Source organism: Ipomoea nil, unplaced genomic scaffold (assembly GCF_001879475.1).
Source record: "Ipomoea nil cultivar Tokyo-kokei standard unplaced genomic scaffold, Asagao_1.1 scaffold1562, whole genome shotgun sequence".
Classification (NCBI taxonomy): Eukaryota; Viridiplantae; Streptophyta; class Magnoliopsida; order Solanales; family Convolvulaceae; genus Ipomoea; species Ipomoea nil.
This window is the reverse complement of record NW_017617990.1, coordinates 925,280-943,467: the sequence shown is the minus strand read 5'-3', so window position 1 is coordinate 943,467 and position 18,188 is coordinate 925,280. Positions and strand designations below refer to the sequence as shown.

General features: G+C 38.2%; 1 pseudogene; it reads right to left on the bottom strand.

Annotated features, from left to right (window-relative positions):
• Positions 1 to 15,598: 15,598 nt before the first annotated feature.
• On the bottom strand, positions 15,599 to 16,682 carry LOC109189658 (annotated as a pseudogene).
• Positions 16,683 to 18,188: the final 1,506 nt, after the last annotated feature.

The following is an 18,188-nucleotide window of genomic DNA, read 5'->3' as shown; positions in this document are numbered from 1 at the left end:
GCTAAGTTTTCACTATAACGAAAGTGTGCAAAGAATATCTCAAACAAAACAATATTTCCGCTGTGCATATCTCCAAAAGGAGTCGCTTTGAAAAAGAATCGATTAGAGTCTATTCACCCCCCCCCCCCCCCCTCTAGACTCTCTTTCGACCCTACCGGGACCAACACATATGTCAGTCAGAAAGGGATGATTAAGTAGTAAAATAGTCAAACATAATATTAGCAATACAGCAATATTAAAATTCATATTTCTACTCAACGATATTATATTATTCCTTTTCCCGTTAAAAATTATATTATCCATTATTGGTTTTATAATTCTCCGTTAATTCTCTGTTAAATTTACTGAATTTCAAACTCTCATTAAAACTTAATTGCCTGGCTAAATTATTAAGATTTAAATTAAAAAAATCCTTAAAACATGCATGTTTAATTCCCAGATAAAATCAAACTCAATCTCCCAACTCCATGCTATACTCAAACACTCTTAATCGCCTATAAATATAGCCCAAAACACAACATTTCATCACCAAGACTGAAACAGCAGATTAAGGAAGAGAAATTTGGAACTTGGCTTTTCAATTCAGTGGCGGACCCAGAAATTTTGTCCAGTGGGGGCAAAATATTGAAACAAAAGAGAGAGTTTGAAAAAAATAAATAAAACACTTAAAAGTATAACTATAAATGTTGTTCGATATAGCGAAAAATAAATAAATAAATAAATATGTAGGTGTGTATGAAACTCTCTATTAATATTTAAAAAGTCAAAACTTAAATGTGTTGGATATAGCGAAAAATAAATAAATAAATATGTAGGTGTATGTGAGAATCCCACTATTAATATTTTAAAAGTCAAAATTTAAGGGGTATTTAACTTGAAGCAAAGCCAACCAAAATTTAATGTTGTTGAACTAAGGATTGCAAATAACAACTGTGTTAAGAAAGGATTCAACTCGCGCCAAACAACAAAGTCAAGTGCATGCCCTTCCATCTGCTCTAATCCATCCTTTGTTTATAATTATAGGTTTTCTTTTACTAATACTAATATATGTACTATATATACATACATATATATACAAGTGCTATATATAGGGGATAGGGGGAGGGGGGAGGGGGGCAGCTGCCCCCACTGTAGGTCCGCCCCTGTTTCAATTTGGAGCATTCCATTCTATTAACTTTAGTTTATATAGGTGAAGTAAGGATTACAAGTTCCTTTTTGGTGATTATGCAGTTTATGTTTTTTTTTTTTTTTTAATGTTGCAGTATAAAATGCTATATTCATGTTTTAGTTTCCTTTTATATTTATTTATTAACTGTTTTCTATTATAGTTATTTCTCTTGAATTTTCACATATATATCGCAAAAAGTATTCCAGCCAGGCATTGGTGATCATCATTCTCAATTTTATTGGGTACTAACAAATTAACAATTTTAATCTTTTTTTAAAAATCTTATTTCAATCTGTAACTAATTTCTTTTATTATTAGCTTGATGTTGAGGCATAGTGCTGGATTCAAGAATAAAGTGATGACTTATAAGGATTCAAGTATTGTGTAGCTTTTTCCTCTTTTATATGTATTACATATTACAATAGGTTTCAAGTATTCTGTAATATACAAATATATTTTTTTTCAAGTGTATTAAGATTGATTATAATATTTTGAACAATAATATTATTGATCAAATTTACTATGCCCATTGTTGAACTACCCAGCAAATTATACATACAATTAGACTGGATCCACATTACATTATGGATCAAATTTACTATGCCCATTGTAGATATTGTCAGAAATTATGTACTTAATTACAATTACTATATTATATACCTACAGGTAATTTATTAATTTAGATTTCAACTAATTAATGAATATTTTTATGCCACGCCAGTTTTTAGTAATTAATTAATTTGGTCGACTCAATAAGAAAAAAGGATGTATTTAAGATTCAAAATTAATTATGGGTAGATGCTAGCTACATATGAAATATATCGAATTGCAAATATTTCAAACTGCAGTGTTTGCAAAAGCAAAGGCCTTATTTTCCTATTCCTAATTCAATTTTAGATTAAAATTACTAATCATAATAATACAGTGCATATACTTCCCAACAAGACGAAGTAAATACCACAATGTAGTTTTAATTATTTATATTTTTTATTTACAAAATTATTTTAATAATGTGCATTATATGGGGAATCTAACTGCATCACTTACATAGTCGTAATTCGTACTCATAGTGTTCTCACTCACTCATCCACTTCTTTTTATTGTTGATGTTATTTGACCACTTCTTTTTATTGTTGATGTTATTTGATGGGTTAATTTTACTATTATTTTAAATTGCGTATGGATAATAAATAGTCTCATTTAATTTTTTATTTTTTATTTTCCAAAACATAGTCTCATTTATTTAAACAATTAATCATTGACAATACATAATTTACACTATTATATTAGTATAATTACCTAACTAGTATTTGTCCCGTGCGATGCACGGAAAATATGTTATAAAAATATACTTTATATGAGGTTTATTTATATATAAAAAATTTTGTTATTTAATAATTATTATGTGTGAATTCCTATGATAAAATTATGAACATAAATATATTTACAATTAAAATAATATTTAAGGTGGGTGATTACTACAAATCTTAAACTATATTAAAAATTTAGTAGATAATATTTAATATTACAAATTTTTAAGAACTTAGTAAACTACAATAGTAATTGAATTACAATTTAGAGTCACCACGGATCACAATTTTTAGACCTTTGAGATTTCTAACTCTAGATATAGCAACATACAATTGACCTTTAAAGATCAAAATCACAATCTTAGTTCAAACATTGATTTTTTCTTCAAAATACTATCGAATTAAGTGTGTAATCAATAAAAGATGAGAACTAAAAATTCGAGAATATAATCTTAGTGTTACTAAGCCTACTTCACGTCAATTAAGTTGGAGAGTGTTGTTGGATAGTATCCGATGAATCCACGAATAACGCATCTTTGTCTCCGTAGTCCTTAATATGCACATCAACAATCTTAAATATTAGGCCACCTAGCTATGCCATATAGTAATTTCAAACTTATGAACTTTGAGGTTGCATGCAATAAAAAGTATATTTTAAATATACTAAGGGTACATTATATATGTATGTAAGGTACTTTCAATATAAAAATAATGTATTTTTAATATATTAACAATGTATTTGATATTCATGATCCATACAATTATGTGGACAATCGTTCACACAATAATTTGTCAGTAGAAATTGAAATATAAATAAATAAATAAATAAATAAATAAATAAATAAATAAATAAATATATATATATATATATATATATATATATATATATATATATATATATATATATATATATTATTGCAATTATTATCATTATTATCATTATTATTATTGCAATTATTATTATTATTATTATTATTATTATTATTATTATTATTATTATTGTTATTGTTATTATAATTAACAAAAATATTATTATGGTCTTGTGAAAATTAAATGTTGATTATCACCATTTAATTTTCACAAGACCATATAGCTTTATTATATATAGGATAATTACATATTCTTTCCTACTTTCATATTCGTATTACAATTTACATTAAAATTCCTTTTCGTAATACAATTATAAAAAATCGGAGACCTCAAATAAACAAGAATATTATTTCGCCAACAACAATACTGTAACACCCCGAAATTTTTAAACTTTTAAAACTTATATAATAAAGGTGAATTCTCATTAAATCCCAAAATCAAACATAAGAGTGCGGGGTGCTATGCCACATCTGAGCTGGAGAAATCAGATGCACAGGCTAACTAGCAAAAATCCTCAATACAAATGTCAATACATAATCATGGCACGCAGGCCGAAGGGAAACTAACTAATCTATGCTTCGGATCTCTAGCGCGCTCCGGGTCTATTCATCGGTGCCTAAAAGCCAAATATATCTGTTCAGCGAATGATGCTAGTAACCCACTCCAACGCGTTGAAATACATTATATATATATATATATATATATATATATATATATATATATATATATATATATATATATATATATATATATATATATATATGAAAACCATTATGAAGCAGGAGGATATATACTTAAGAGACTCTAGCTTTAAAAACCAGGAATAGACTCAGCAAATAGAGGCAAACACAATAATCAATGATAACAGTTAAGTAGAAACAACCATAATAAAGAATATGCATCTAAGGTCACGGATCACTTTCAAATCAATCATATCATCATCCAATCATCACTCGTGTCACACAAGCACACTTTGGTGGCGCCACGGGACCAATCACATGCCCCGAACATGAGGGTTAGTGCATATAGCACTAACACGGCCCCGCAGCAACCTACCTCATACCGCAGCATGAAGGGAGTTGATCGCAACCAACCCTATAGACCGCTGACGAACTCAGCGGCGGATCACAGTCCTACACACCGCTGACGGGCACAGTCGGTGGATCGTAGCGGATCAGGCCCTACACACCGCTAAGGGACTCAGTCGGTGGGCGATGATCCTCGGAGACTACGACCCTACACACCGCTGGCCCATCACTCGGTGGATCGCAGCCAGCCGTAGCCCTACACACTGCCTGATTACTCAGGTCGGTGGACTACAGCCTTCCTCGGGCTTATTGGCCCTACACACCGCCTGGCGCGTCCAGGTCGGTGGGTCATAGCACACGAGGCCCATGTGGACCGCAGCCCAAGATGTGAATTACTGACCGCAGCCAGGAGAATAAACCGTAGCTCATAAGTAACCAAACAGTGGACCGCAGCCCTATATAATATTTATATACCTGACCGATCGCAACCGGCCTGGTTAACAGTTGAGATGGTTCCCAACCCATCCAACTGCCCGTATAGCCAATTTGATCACAACCAAATTGGGAAATCATGCATCACATAACACATAATAGCACATAATAGCACATTGAGAAGGGGGAGACACATAAATAAGCTTACGTGTGATCATTCACATACAATAATAGTCCTAAGGGGTTCATACGACTTCCACCTAGGCCAACGGGTCACCGATTCAACTAGCATGCAATTCCTAGAATCTTTTATCCTACGAACGGTACCCGAAACATCAAACTAGACTCAAGCACGACAAACGGGGTCCGTTGGGACACCACGGGGAATGGGGAACATCAAACGGGGAAGCCAAAGACCCGGGGTGGGTGACAAACCAGCGGGTAGCCGGTGGGTGGAGGGCCACCCGCCGGCGACAACTTCCGGGCAGCGGGTGCCCGGCGGGCAGACGACTGCCTGCCGGCTGCCCGGTGCCTGGCGGTCTCTCTTTGGGCAGCGGGTAGGTGGTGGGTACCCCCACCCCCACCTACCCCCCACTGACTCTTTTATCAAATACGCGTCCCGGGATCCTTTGTGGAACCCGAAACCATACTTAGACACTTTTAAACGCAATTAAGGACACCACATAGGCATTTAATGGATCGAAAGCAAGAATCATATTGGACACATCCTAACATGACTTCTAGACACGAACAACACCCGAACATGCAAATTCCCACCCAAATATAAATCAAGAACATCACAATATCAATTCCCAATCCAACCTAGGGCTCTAATCCCACCCAAATCATCAAAATCATATTTTATTTTCATTATCAAGAACCATCAAGATTTATCAAGAATCATCACATAAATATCAAGAACCTCTTTTTAACATCAAGATCATCAAGATCACTCATAAAATCATCACATCAATCAATCAAGATTATATCACAAATACAATGAAGAAATTCATCAACACACAAGTATATAGGGGGAGCCAAAGAAGGAGATCATAGCAAAGAAAATAGGTTTTGTTGAGACATGGGTTACCTCTTAGCCTTAATTAATTTCCTTGGCTATGAAGGGTCTTTCTTTAAGATTTCTTCTTTCTTGATTTCTCCTATGGGAATTCTTGGGGAATTCTTGTGTGGTGAAAGTTATTGTGGTGTTGTTCTAGGTGCCTCTTATGTCCCTATATATATATATATATATATATATATATATATATATATATATATATATATATATATATATATATATATATATATATATATATATATATATCTATCTAAGAGTCTCAATTGGGGTCTAAGTGGTATGGCTTTGCTAATTCTATTTCCTATAGGACTAAGGGATTGGCTTTAGGGATAAGGGCCCATGGACTATGGTGGACCCCTTTTTAGCTAATTAATGGATTTTAACTCCCTTTTTGGGCTGAGTAATTAATTAATTAATTTGGGTTTAGGGGTCATAACACGGGGTGTTACACTCTCCCCCCCCCCCCCCCCCCCCCCCCTTACAAGAGGTTTCGTCCCCGAAGCCGGTCCATGGATCCATTCTTTCACCCCTGGACGTCGCGTATTTTGGCCTCCTGATTAAGAAATGTGGCCCCGCGCGTTGTCTTTGCTGGGGTAGATTGGATTTCTGGTGAAGTGGTGATTGGAAAGTTCAGGTCTACCTTGGTTCCCTGCTCCTGAGCTGGATGCCCCGCGAGTGCCCAGTATGGTCTCGATTGCTGCCACCCTCTGATCTAAAGCGCGTGTTGCGTGGATTAAGGATGAGAACCCTTCGTCCATGATTTGGTTTTGCTGGGTGAGTTGTGCGAGGATGCGCTCGTTGACAGATTCTTCATTTTGGCCCCTTGGGTTTCCTCCCGCTTGTGCGGGTGCCGGTGGGTTAGGCTCGCTATCCCCTTCCTGTTCCTCATTTCCCTCTAGTCCCCCACAATCTTGCATTGCCCGTTTAAGCTTTTTGTTGGAGATGTCCAATCGATAAACCAATTCTCTTCGCTCCTCCTCGGGTTTGAGGCAAATCTCCTCGAGGGTGATGTACTGTCCCCCTTCGGTGTAGTAGATATCATTGCGACGGAGGTTCTGGACATTGAAAAACATGCCGCTTGCGGGCTTGACCTCTGTGTGGCTCAGGTCCACTCCCTTCTTCTCCATGATCCAACTCAGGATCATTCCGTAAGGTAGACTAAGCTGGTTTCTAGTCTTGCAAAACTCTATGTGCTTCAACATAAGGGCCGGTAGATTGAACTTGATTTTGTGCTTTAGGAGGTAAGCAAAAGTACACTCCAAACTTCCAACATCCTTGCTCTTGTTATTTGTAGGCAACAGGCTATCAGTTACAATCATGACTAATATCTTTTGTTCCGCGGTTAGCCATTTCCTGTTTGGCCGAGGTGAAGCCTTCTCCCTTTCTGAGTAGGTACTCGAGGTAGTCCTTGTACCCTGTGTTTTGGGTACCAATCCACCCCTTCCGGTCGTAGTCTGACACACCCGTGGTGGTCAGTCTTAAGAGCTTGGCCAAGCGGCCTTCGAAAAGTATGATTTCCTTGCCTCGGACCTTAGCGGTGATTTCCAGTTTATCACCGCGCTTGACGGCCACCAAATAATGATAGAACTCTTTCACCAATTCGGGGTATGTATAGCCCTTGGAAATTAAGCATGTCGACCAACTCCGGAGAGAATTGGTCGGGTTCTAGGGCTTTACCTCCGATCACGGTGTAGTCGGCGTTGCTCCATTTCGGGGTGCGGATTCCGAGGGGCTTTTTCGGCATTTTGAATTTTTTCTTCTAGGTGACGTTTTTCGGCGGACTTCCGGCGAGCTCCGGCGAGATTCCGGCGGTGCAGCTTCTCCGACGGCAACGGTTTCCGGTGGGGCTTGGCCTTGGCGAGGTGGCGGTGGACCAAGGTTGAGCTTCGGGTTGCGTGGCAGTGGCGGCGTGTGGCAGCGGGAGACGTCCGGGTGGCCGACGGGCGGCGGTGGTGCAGCGGGCTGCGTCCGGAGCGGCGACGGTGGGCGCTGCCTCGGCGGACGCCGGTGGCTCGGCTGGTGACGGCGGCTGGCGGGGTGGCCTGTTGTGGTGATGGGGTGGTGTTGTGTGGCGGCGGGGTGAGTGGGAGAGGAAGAGAGGGAGAGAGAGTGTGTGGGAGAAGAAGAAGATGAAGAATAAGGGTTTTTGATTTAGGGATTTTGGGGGTTTTTAGGGATTTGTAGGGTTTAAAAAGGGAGTGTTCCCTTAAAGTTTCAAGGAATACCCTTAGCCTAGTGGTTAAGGCTTTAACTTGTAAGTGGGAGGTCTAAGGTTCCATTCTTGTTGATAGCATTGGTTTTCCTTGTTGTGTAATCCTTGTCTTTTTCCTTCTTTAGTCTTCTAGTGGTAGAAGATTTGGTTGGTCCCTCTTGTTGTTGATGTGGATAGTTTAGTTCCTTTCCCTTATGCTAAAATTATTTTGATTTAGCTCTTCATTTATAATAATTCCGAAGTAATTAGTCTAAACAAGCAATTCTACTACGAGGGCGGTTACAAGGGGTTTGTCAATTATCCTAAACAGAACTCATCTTCTTGGTTTTCTTCTGGCGGGTTTGCGTAATCTTCGTCTCCTAGGACCGTGTTTTCTTCGTCGAGGTTGCCCTCGTCCTCAAGTTCAGCTTGCGTGCGGCTCATGACGAACACTTTTCCGGGGGCACCGTAATTTCCTTGATTGTTTGTGCCTCCGCGTTGGCCCATGGCTATAGGGCGTGAGCTCGAGGGTTGAGTGCAGTGGAAGGACTTGTGCCCTTCCTTTCCACAGTTGAAGCATCGTAAGGGGTTCCCCATGCAGTCCTTGCCTCTATGTTTTTTGTTGCATTTTGGGCAAGGGAAGCTCCCTGTATTAGCTTCGTTGTTTCCTGGGGGTGGCCTATGTCCAGCTGGATTGCTCGGCCTTGTGTTAGCGTCGTTTCTTGTTCTTTTCATAGGTGGCGCCCCACCTCCTGTGTTCCTTTTCCGAATCTGTTCCTGAACCCCGCGCTGTAGTAGTTGGATTCGATAGAGATGCGCGGCACTGGAGTAGGCCTCGTTGAGGGTCCGGGGTCCGCTTACTACTAGTGCTTTTCGGGCTTCGAAGTTGAGGCCTGATACAAATCTCTCTATTTTGGTTGTCTCTGTAGGGACTAGTTCTGGCGCGAAGCGTGCCAGTTCGAGGAATCGTTTATGGTATTCTATGACGGTAGTCGTTCCTTGTTTTAGGTGAAGGAACTCTTCGTGCATAGATGCTCTTACTTGGGCTGGGTAGAATCGTTCTCGCAGTCGTGTTTTCAGGTTTTCCCAGTTGAATCCTGGTTCTTGCCTGTAAGTGGGTCCCTCGTGGATCCACCAAAGGTCTGCCTCGTGTCCGAAGTAGAATGAGGCTACCTCTACACGACGTTCTTCTGGGCATTCTACCAACCCCAGAATCTTGTCGAAGGTCCGAATCCATTCCTCAAGGATGGCGGGATCTTCTTCTCCCGAGAAGGTGGGTGGTCGATGATTTAAAACTTGTCGGGCGACTTCTGAGTTTGTGTTTGGTGGAGGTGGTGGTGGTCGGTTGTTGCGGAGAGCTACGTCGCTTAGTGCTTGGGCGATTTGGGTTAGTTGCTGTAGGGTTTGAGCCAGGGGGTCATGTGTAGCGGGTTTCGGAGTCCTTGATTGTCTTCTGGTTGGTGCCATGATGCTGATCTATAGAGCCAATGTTTATAGTAACGTTGAGTTAGAGTGTTGTACCCTTACCTTGATGTGATAAGCGAAGGGGGGTTCCTTAAATTAATGAGGGATAAAGTGAGGGGAGGTTATGTGATGATAGGTAGACTCATAATCTCACCGCACGTCCTAAGATTCCTAATTCCTGTGTTCTTAAATACCTAGAGTTCAATCCTAAGGTCCTAGAGCCTGGTCTTAAGAGTCTTATCCTAGGGTCAAACTTAGGCTCTGATACCAACTGTAACAACTCGAAATTTTTAAACTTTTAAAACTTATATAATAAAGGTGAATTCTAATTAAATCCCAAAATCAAACATAAGAGTGCGGGGTGCTATACCACATCTGAGCTGGAGAACTAAGATGCACAGGCTAACTAGCTAAAATCCTCAATACAAATGTCAATACATAATCATGGCACGCAGGCCTAGAGCCGTCAAAAATGGGTTTTACCCGCTGGGTCGACCCGTCCCGTACCGCCGTAGGTAGGGAACGGGTTCTTCAAATTTTGATCCGCTAGGAGGCGGGCTTTTTAGCCCGTCCCGCCTGGGTCACGGGTCCAGGCGGGGCGGGTCAGGCGAGTCACGGGTTTAGCCCGCGACCTGCTAATACATATATATTTTGTATATCTATATAGTATTTAATACATGTTATTTTGGTTTGTGTAATTGTGTTAGTGTGTTATAACTTATAGGATTATAGATTTATAGGAATACAATACTAGGTAGTGTTACTGTACGTCTATACAATGATTTTTTTTTAAAAAAAAAAATTAACACAGTGAAAAAATTGATTGGCGGGCTAGCCCGCCCCGCCAGTGGGCTTTGGCATGGCGGGGCAGGCCGGCCACATTTTAAGCCCGCTAAGAGGCGGGCTTTGGTGTGTTTTGGCCCGTCCCGCCCCGCGAGACCGTTTCGACGGCTCTACGCAGGCCGAAGGGAAACTAACTAATCTATGTTTCGGATCTCTAGCGCGCTCCGGGTCTATTCATCGGTGCCTAAAAGCCAAATATATCTGTTCAGCGAATGATGCTGGTAACCCACTTCAACGCGTTGAAATACATTATAGATATATATATATATATATATATATATATATATATATATATATATATATACATATATACATATATATATATACATATATACATATATATATACATATATACATATATATATACATATATACATATATATATACATATATACATATATATATACATATATACATATATATATACATATATACATATATATATATATATATATATATATATATATATATATATATATATATATATATATATATATATATATATGAAAACCATTTTGAAGCAGGAAGATATATACTTAAGAGACTCTAGCTTTAAAAACCAGGAATAGACTCAACAAATAGAGGCAAACACAATAATCAATGATAACAGTTAAGTAGAAACAACCATAATAAAGAATATGCATCTAAGGTCACGGATCACTTTCAAATCAATCATATCATCATCCAATCATCATTCGTGTCACACAAGCACACTTTGGTGACGCCACGGGACCAATCACATGCCCCGAATATGAGGGTTAGTGCATATATCACTAAGAAGGCCCCGCAGCACCCTACCTCATACCGCAGCATGAAGGGAGTTGATCGCAACCAACCCTATAGACCGCTGACGAACTCAGCGGCGGATCACAGTCCTGCACACCGCTGACGCGCTCAGTCGGTGGACTGCGATCCTCTTTACAAGGGGGGACTACGATCCTACACACCGTTGACGGGCACAGTCGGTGGATCGTAGCGGATCAGGCCCTACACACCGCTGAAGGACGCAGTCGGTGGGCGATGATCCTCGGAGACTACGACCCTACACACCGCTGGCCCATCACTCGGTGGATCGCAGCCAGTCGTAGCCCTACACACCGCCTGATTACTCAGGTCGGTGGACTACAGCCTTCCTCGGGCTTATTGGCCCTACACACCGCCTGGCGCGTCCAGGTCGGTGGGTCATAGCACACGAGGCCCATGTGGACCGCAGGCCAAGAAGTGAATTACAGACAGCAGCCAGGAGAATGAACCGCAGCTCATAAGTAACCAAACAGTGGACCGCAGCCCTATATAATATTTATATACCTGACCGATCGCAACTGGCCTGGTTAACAGTTGGGATGGTTCTCAACCCATCCAACTGCCCTTATAGCCAATTTGATCGCAACCAAATTGGCGAATCAAGCATCACATAATACATAATAGCACATAATAGCACATTGAGAAGGGGGAGACACTTAAATAAGCTTACGTTTGATCATTCACATACTAAGAATAGTCCTAAGGGGTTCATACGTGATACGACTTCCACCTAGGCCAACGGGTTACCGATTCAACTAGCATGCAATTCCTAGACTCTTTACCCTACGAACGGTACCCGAAACATCAAACTAGACTCAAGCACGACAAACGGGGTCCATTGGGACACCACGGGGAATGGGGAACATCAAACGGGGAAGCCAAAGACCCGGGGTGGGTGACAAACCAGCGGGTAGCCGGTGGGTGGAGGGCCACCCGCCGGCGACAACTTCCGGGCAGCGGGTGCCCGGCGGGCAGACGACTGCCCGCCGGCTGCCCGGTGCCTGGCGGTCTCTCTTTGGGCAGCGGGTAGGTGGCGGGTACCCCTACCCCCACTGAATCTTTTATCAAATACGCGTCCCGGGATCCTTCGTGGAACCCGAAACAATGCTTAGACACTTTTAAACGCAATTAACGACATCACATAGGCATTTAATGGATCGAAAGCAAGAATCATATTGGACACATCCTAACATGACTTCTAGACACGAACAACACCCGAACATGCAAATTCCCACCCAAATATAAATCAAGAACATCACAATATCAATTCCCAATCCAACCTAGGGCTCTAATCCCACCCAAATCATCAAAATCATATTTTATTTTCATTATCAAGAACCATCAAGATTTATCAAGAATCATCACATAAATATCCAGAACCTCTTTTTAACATCAAGATCATCAAGATCACTCATAAAATCATCACATCAATCAATCAAGATTATATCACAATTATCATGAAGAAATTCATCAACACACAAGTATATAGGGGGAGCCAAAGAAGGAGATCATAGCAAAGAAAATAGGTTTTGTTGAAACATGAGTTACCTCTTAGCCTTAATTAATTTCCTTGGCTATGAAGGGTCTTTCTTTAAGATTTCTTCTTTCTTGATTTCTCCTATGGGAATTCTTGGGGAATTCTTGTGTGGTGAAAGTTATTGTGGTGTGAGTTCTAGGTGTCTCTTATGTCCCTATATATATATATATATATCTAAGAGTCCCAATTAGGGTCTAAGTGGTATGACTTTGCTAATTCTATTTCCTATAGGACTAAGGGATTGGCTTTAGGGATAAGGGCCCATGGACTATGGTGGACCCCTTTTTAGCTAATTAATGGATTTTAACTCCCTTTTTGGGCTGAGTAATTAATTAATTAATTTGGGTTTAGGGGTCGTAACACGGGGTGTTACAAATACAGTATACCACTATTCCAATTCGTATAAAAAATACAATACATATACTTCCTTGCTATTCATAAACAACAATATTATTCTTTCGAATATGCAAATCGTAAACAAAAATATTTTTCTTTCGATTCTAAAAATCGTAAACAACACTATTATTCTTTCACTAATGGGGTCTGTTTTTGTCTCTGCTTCCGACCAATCCCCCAAGACAAGAAAAAGTTGTATAAGGCTCTAGCTGATGCGTTGTTATTTGTCCAGGGAATATCAACATTCCACAGTCAACCAACAGACACTAGAGTGCTTACTCCATGACTCTCATGTGAACGTTATTAACTATAGCTCTACGATTTGGATTACACATTGATAGTTTTGATTTTGTTTACCTGGATGTTTTCAAACAACTTGATTTTGTAGTACAGTTATACGAAATTAAGCATTATTAAAAAATAAACGAAATATTTCCGATGAAATTTGAATGCCATTTTTTTTTGTCACTGTATTGCATGCTTATATTTATTAAACTATAAATGTGTATCGATCGAAGTTTTGATTATGTTACAAACATAATGACAGAATATATTTTAACCTAAACAATCATATTCTTATTCTGTAAACATGCTGCCTATTTATTGTTCATATTATTGAGCATAAATAATTTTGTAGTATACAGTTAATTTACTATAATCCATTTAATCATCATGTTATGCATAAATAGCTAGAATTCTGTTATGCAATTTTATTTCTGTGTTATTAGTAGAAGCTTAAGTGGTTATTTCTGTGTTATTACTATGTTAAAACATAATTACACTATAATTCTATCACTATATGTCTTTGTTCTTTAACTAGCATGTTTCTAAAATGCAACGTAAAACTTTACATGTTGAGGTTATCATCGTAAACAATTCCCAGTGTAGCTACAATACCAAGCATATCACTTAATAGTGGGTAATTACAAGAAGACATCAGAGAGTTGTATACAAACTAAAGTTTGTCACTAGGACATCTATAGACATAAATTTACATCTCCATAAGCAGTCTCAAGAAGTTAAAATGCATGGAATTTTCAGATCTATTTTAAATAAAATTCCCTAACAATATACAGTTACTGCTCATGTTTTTTAAAAGTGACAAAGTGTAACTTCATGGGGCAAAAGACATCCACTGAAATAAGGAATCAAAAAGTCACTCTACATACATATTAAATGACTAAAGACGGATTATAAAACACAACTGCCCATCTTCCTCGATATATAGTTTTGCAGAGAACTCTTTCGATAAAAGTGCATTTGTGAAAAGACACAAAGCCGATACACACAACCTCTTCTTACAGAAGACAGATATACCCGATACAAAAATACATCAACTATATCACACTAGAAAAATATGCATTTTAAGTATATAGCAAAGCTAACTAATGATCATAAATAACACTAAACACATAGTGGAAGAGTTGCAAGCCTTACACCTAGGGACAAGCAACTCTCAAATAATTTAAACTTCATTACACATTCAAATGCAAATTTATAACTTGGATGCAAAAACACTAAATAGCCAAACAAGCCATAAAGCATGTAGAATGGAATAGTACATTAGATAGAAGATAACTTATCTAGAAAAATGTAACGAAGATGATTGTAGAAAGATTTCAGCTGAGGATAAAACACAACTGCCCAGCAAACCAAAATTAAATTAAAGAAACCAAATCGAAATGTTCACCCCTATAATTTTTATTAATGTGTCTTTTATTTTATCTAATTAAAAATTTAGAAACAATATTATAAAGTACGAATATTTTGTATTTTTGTGTATTTCATTAATTATTATAATTTTTATTCTTATTTATCAATTTATTGATGTTAGAATAAGAAATGTTACTATTGTTTGGAAATGTTTAATTAAATAAATAAAAGGCATATTAACAAAAATTAAATGAGCATATAGTAGAGTATTTTTAATTTTTTCGAATGCTCAGTTAAATAAAATTAAAGGAACATTAATTAAAAGTGGTTATAGTTTAAAATTGTAACATAAATGTTATTTGGTTTACTCTTACTATTAACATTTTGATTTTTTAGTATTTATAAAAATAACATTAATGTTATAGCAATAGCAATGTAAAAATTGATAGTGTCAAAATGATGAAAAACTAATGGATATATAGTAATGAAGCAATGATGTGACTAAAACTATCCCTATTTGAAAAATAAGATTTAAAAGTTTTATTGTTACAGATAAAAATCTTTTAAAATTATTATATTAAATATTTTGGATGATGATTTGGATGCCAAGTAAGCCTACCTGCTAAAACAAATAAAAAATGTTTAATTGTACTCTTTTTTTTCCCTAAATTCAATGATCACTTTAAAACTTTTTAAATGAGTTAATTCCAGCATTGGTCCTCCGACTATCATGATTTCCACAATTGGTCCTTGACTTTCAATATAGAGTTTAGACACTTGACTATCAAAATGATTCCGATGTTGGTCCTTCCGTTTCAAAGGGGTTAAGTGAACGTTAAAATGAGGGCTAAAACGGTCTTTTTGCATTCATAGCGTATAATACATCTTTCTTCTCCTCCATATACGCGATTAATGGCATCCTTCTTGTTTCTCAAGCCCAATGAACTGCCATGCTTTCTGTACATCACTCTAGGCATCATCTCCATAACATTTTCTCTCATCCTCCTCACTTTAGCTCTGGGAATGCTCATCAGCACATCTATAATACGCAATCCATTGAACACAACTTCATCTTTTGCTATGAACACTGAGAACTACTGGTACTTCTCCACTGGCAAATGCCACTTATACTACTTCTTGGATTGGATCATGCTCACAAATCCCATTAGAACAGTCCACAAATTCACAAACTTTTTGGTGCCTAATGCCGTTGATATTAACATTAGTGGTGTTATCACACTCTAGCCGGATGCTCCGTCGGATATTGGGATTTGCAGAGATTCCGCTGCCGCCGGCGAAGAGCATCACGTCAGTTCTCTTGGACCGTTTCACTCTGTTCATCCAAGACTCATAGAACGCTAAATTTGGAGGGTGAAACAAAGTGGGATACGGAATCGCTGTTTCTTGCCAATGAACGAAGTTTCGAAAACCGGTGGATCGTTAGTCACCGTTTGTGTGAAATCCCAGATTTCTAGCCCACATAGAGGGAGAATCTAAGCGTGCAATGTAATGGTACAAATCAAGTTCGTGGTTGAAGCTGGAGTTGGCTTCGGGGCCGAAGAGGTAGCGGAGACTGTTGCCGATCACCGCGTCCAGTTCAAATCCAGACTTCCAGAGCGCCGCTGCCGTCGGTGATTCTGTTGCGGACAGAGTTGCTAGGGTTCGTAGTTCGCCACGGCTTCGAGGCCGAAGAGGTAGCGCAGTCTCCTGCTCGTGGAAGGACAAGTGGAACAAGCTCCCGGAGAGGGCGAGGTGAAAGCTCGTATAAAAAGGGTATTTTGATTTTAGTCGCGTATATGGAGGAGAAGAAAGATGTATTATACGCTATGAATGTTAAAAGACTGTTTTAGCCCTCACTTTAACGTTCACATAACCCCTTTGAAACGGAAGGACCAACATTGGAATCATTTTGATAGTCAAGTGTCTAAATTGTCCAAATTGAAAGTCGAGGACCAATTGTGGAAAATCATAATAGTCGGAGGACCAATGCTGGAATTAACTCACTCCTTTTTAAATTTATGGATTCAATTCCACTTTACAAACAAGTTTGAAAGCTTATATATATGACCCGTATTTCATAATTAAAAATGATTGTGATTTTATAGGCTTACTTATGAATACATCATTATTTCATTTGTTCATTACGAGATTGCCCTTCAAGTTTCAGCATAAACAATTCTTATTAATTCTCGCATATGCCATGACTATTAACAAAATCCAGGACCAAACACTAACTCATGTTTGGTTATTGCTGAAAAACTTGGTGTTTAATCACGGTCAATTGTACGTGACTTTTTCCCAAGTCACCCATCCTGATGGCCTGAAGGTGTTAGCTCAAGCCGAGGATGGACAAGATTCTGTTATTACTACCAATGACGTCTACAAAGAGGTTTCAATAATTTGTAATTCGAACCGGTGATATTATATATATATTTCTTCAAATAGTACATTTGCTCAAGTTATACAAATCCTAAACACTGATATATAAAATCTCCAAAGTTTCAACATTGGATGCTTACATCTACACATTAATTATTAATTCAACAATTATTTGATCGAACTCAAACAATGGTGTACAACATATGTATATATAATACAATGATAATAATGATTACATAATGAGATATTAAAACAGACGTTACAAAATAATAGCCACCATTAATATATTTATAACACTCCCCCATGGACATTATTTGGTCACGACCTTGCCTCGTTAAAAACTTTGACTTACACTGTCAATACATATTTAACTTGTCTTGCCCTTCAAAAAACAAAAAAAAAAAATTAAAAAATTATAGGCATGGTTATAGTAGGCGGTAAGTGCTAGCCCCTCCCCCCTTCCCACCCCCCCCCCCCCCAAGAGAGAGAGAGAGAGAGAGAGAGAGAGAGAGAGAGAGAGAGAGAGAGAGAGAGAGAGAGAGAGAAAAATTAGCAAGTTTGAGTCGGTCGGGTTAACTCGACTAATTCGGCTGAGTCAACCAAGTTAGGCATATAGGGGGAAATCGCCATGTCCTAGGGGCTCCTAATTTTTGCAACAGTGATCGAAAGTTTTATGTCCCACCAAATTAGTAGACTTTTTAGTCCACCTCATGGTCAACGTAATGTTGTATGAGCCATAAAAAAATACATTATGAATATACGAAAAGTACATTATTTGTATACTGAACGTAGATTATGTAAAATAATGCATTTTCTCTTAACAAAAGATACATTTACTTTATAATCAGGGACGGATCCATAATTTCATTTGATTAGATGCCAAGAAGTAAAGGTAAAATGAATTAAAAATGTTCAAATACAAGGTTCAAATACAAAATATCAAATACGAATAAGATTTTCAAATATTATATGAATAATATTTTGTTTGTTATTTGGAAATAAAATAGCTGGGCAAATATTGTTCCAATTCTGCTT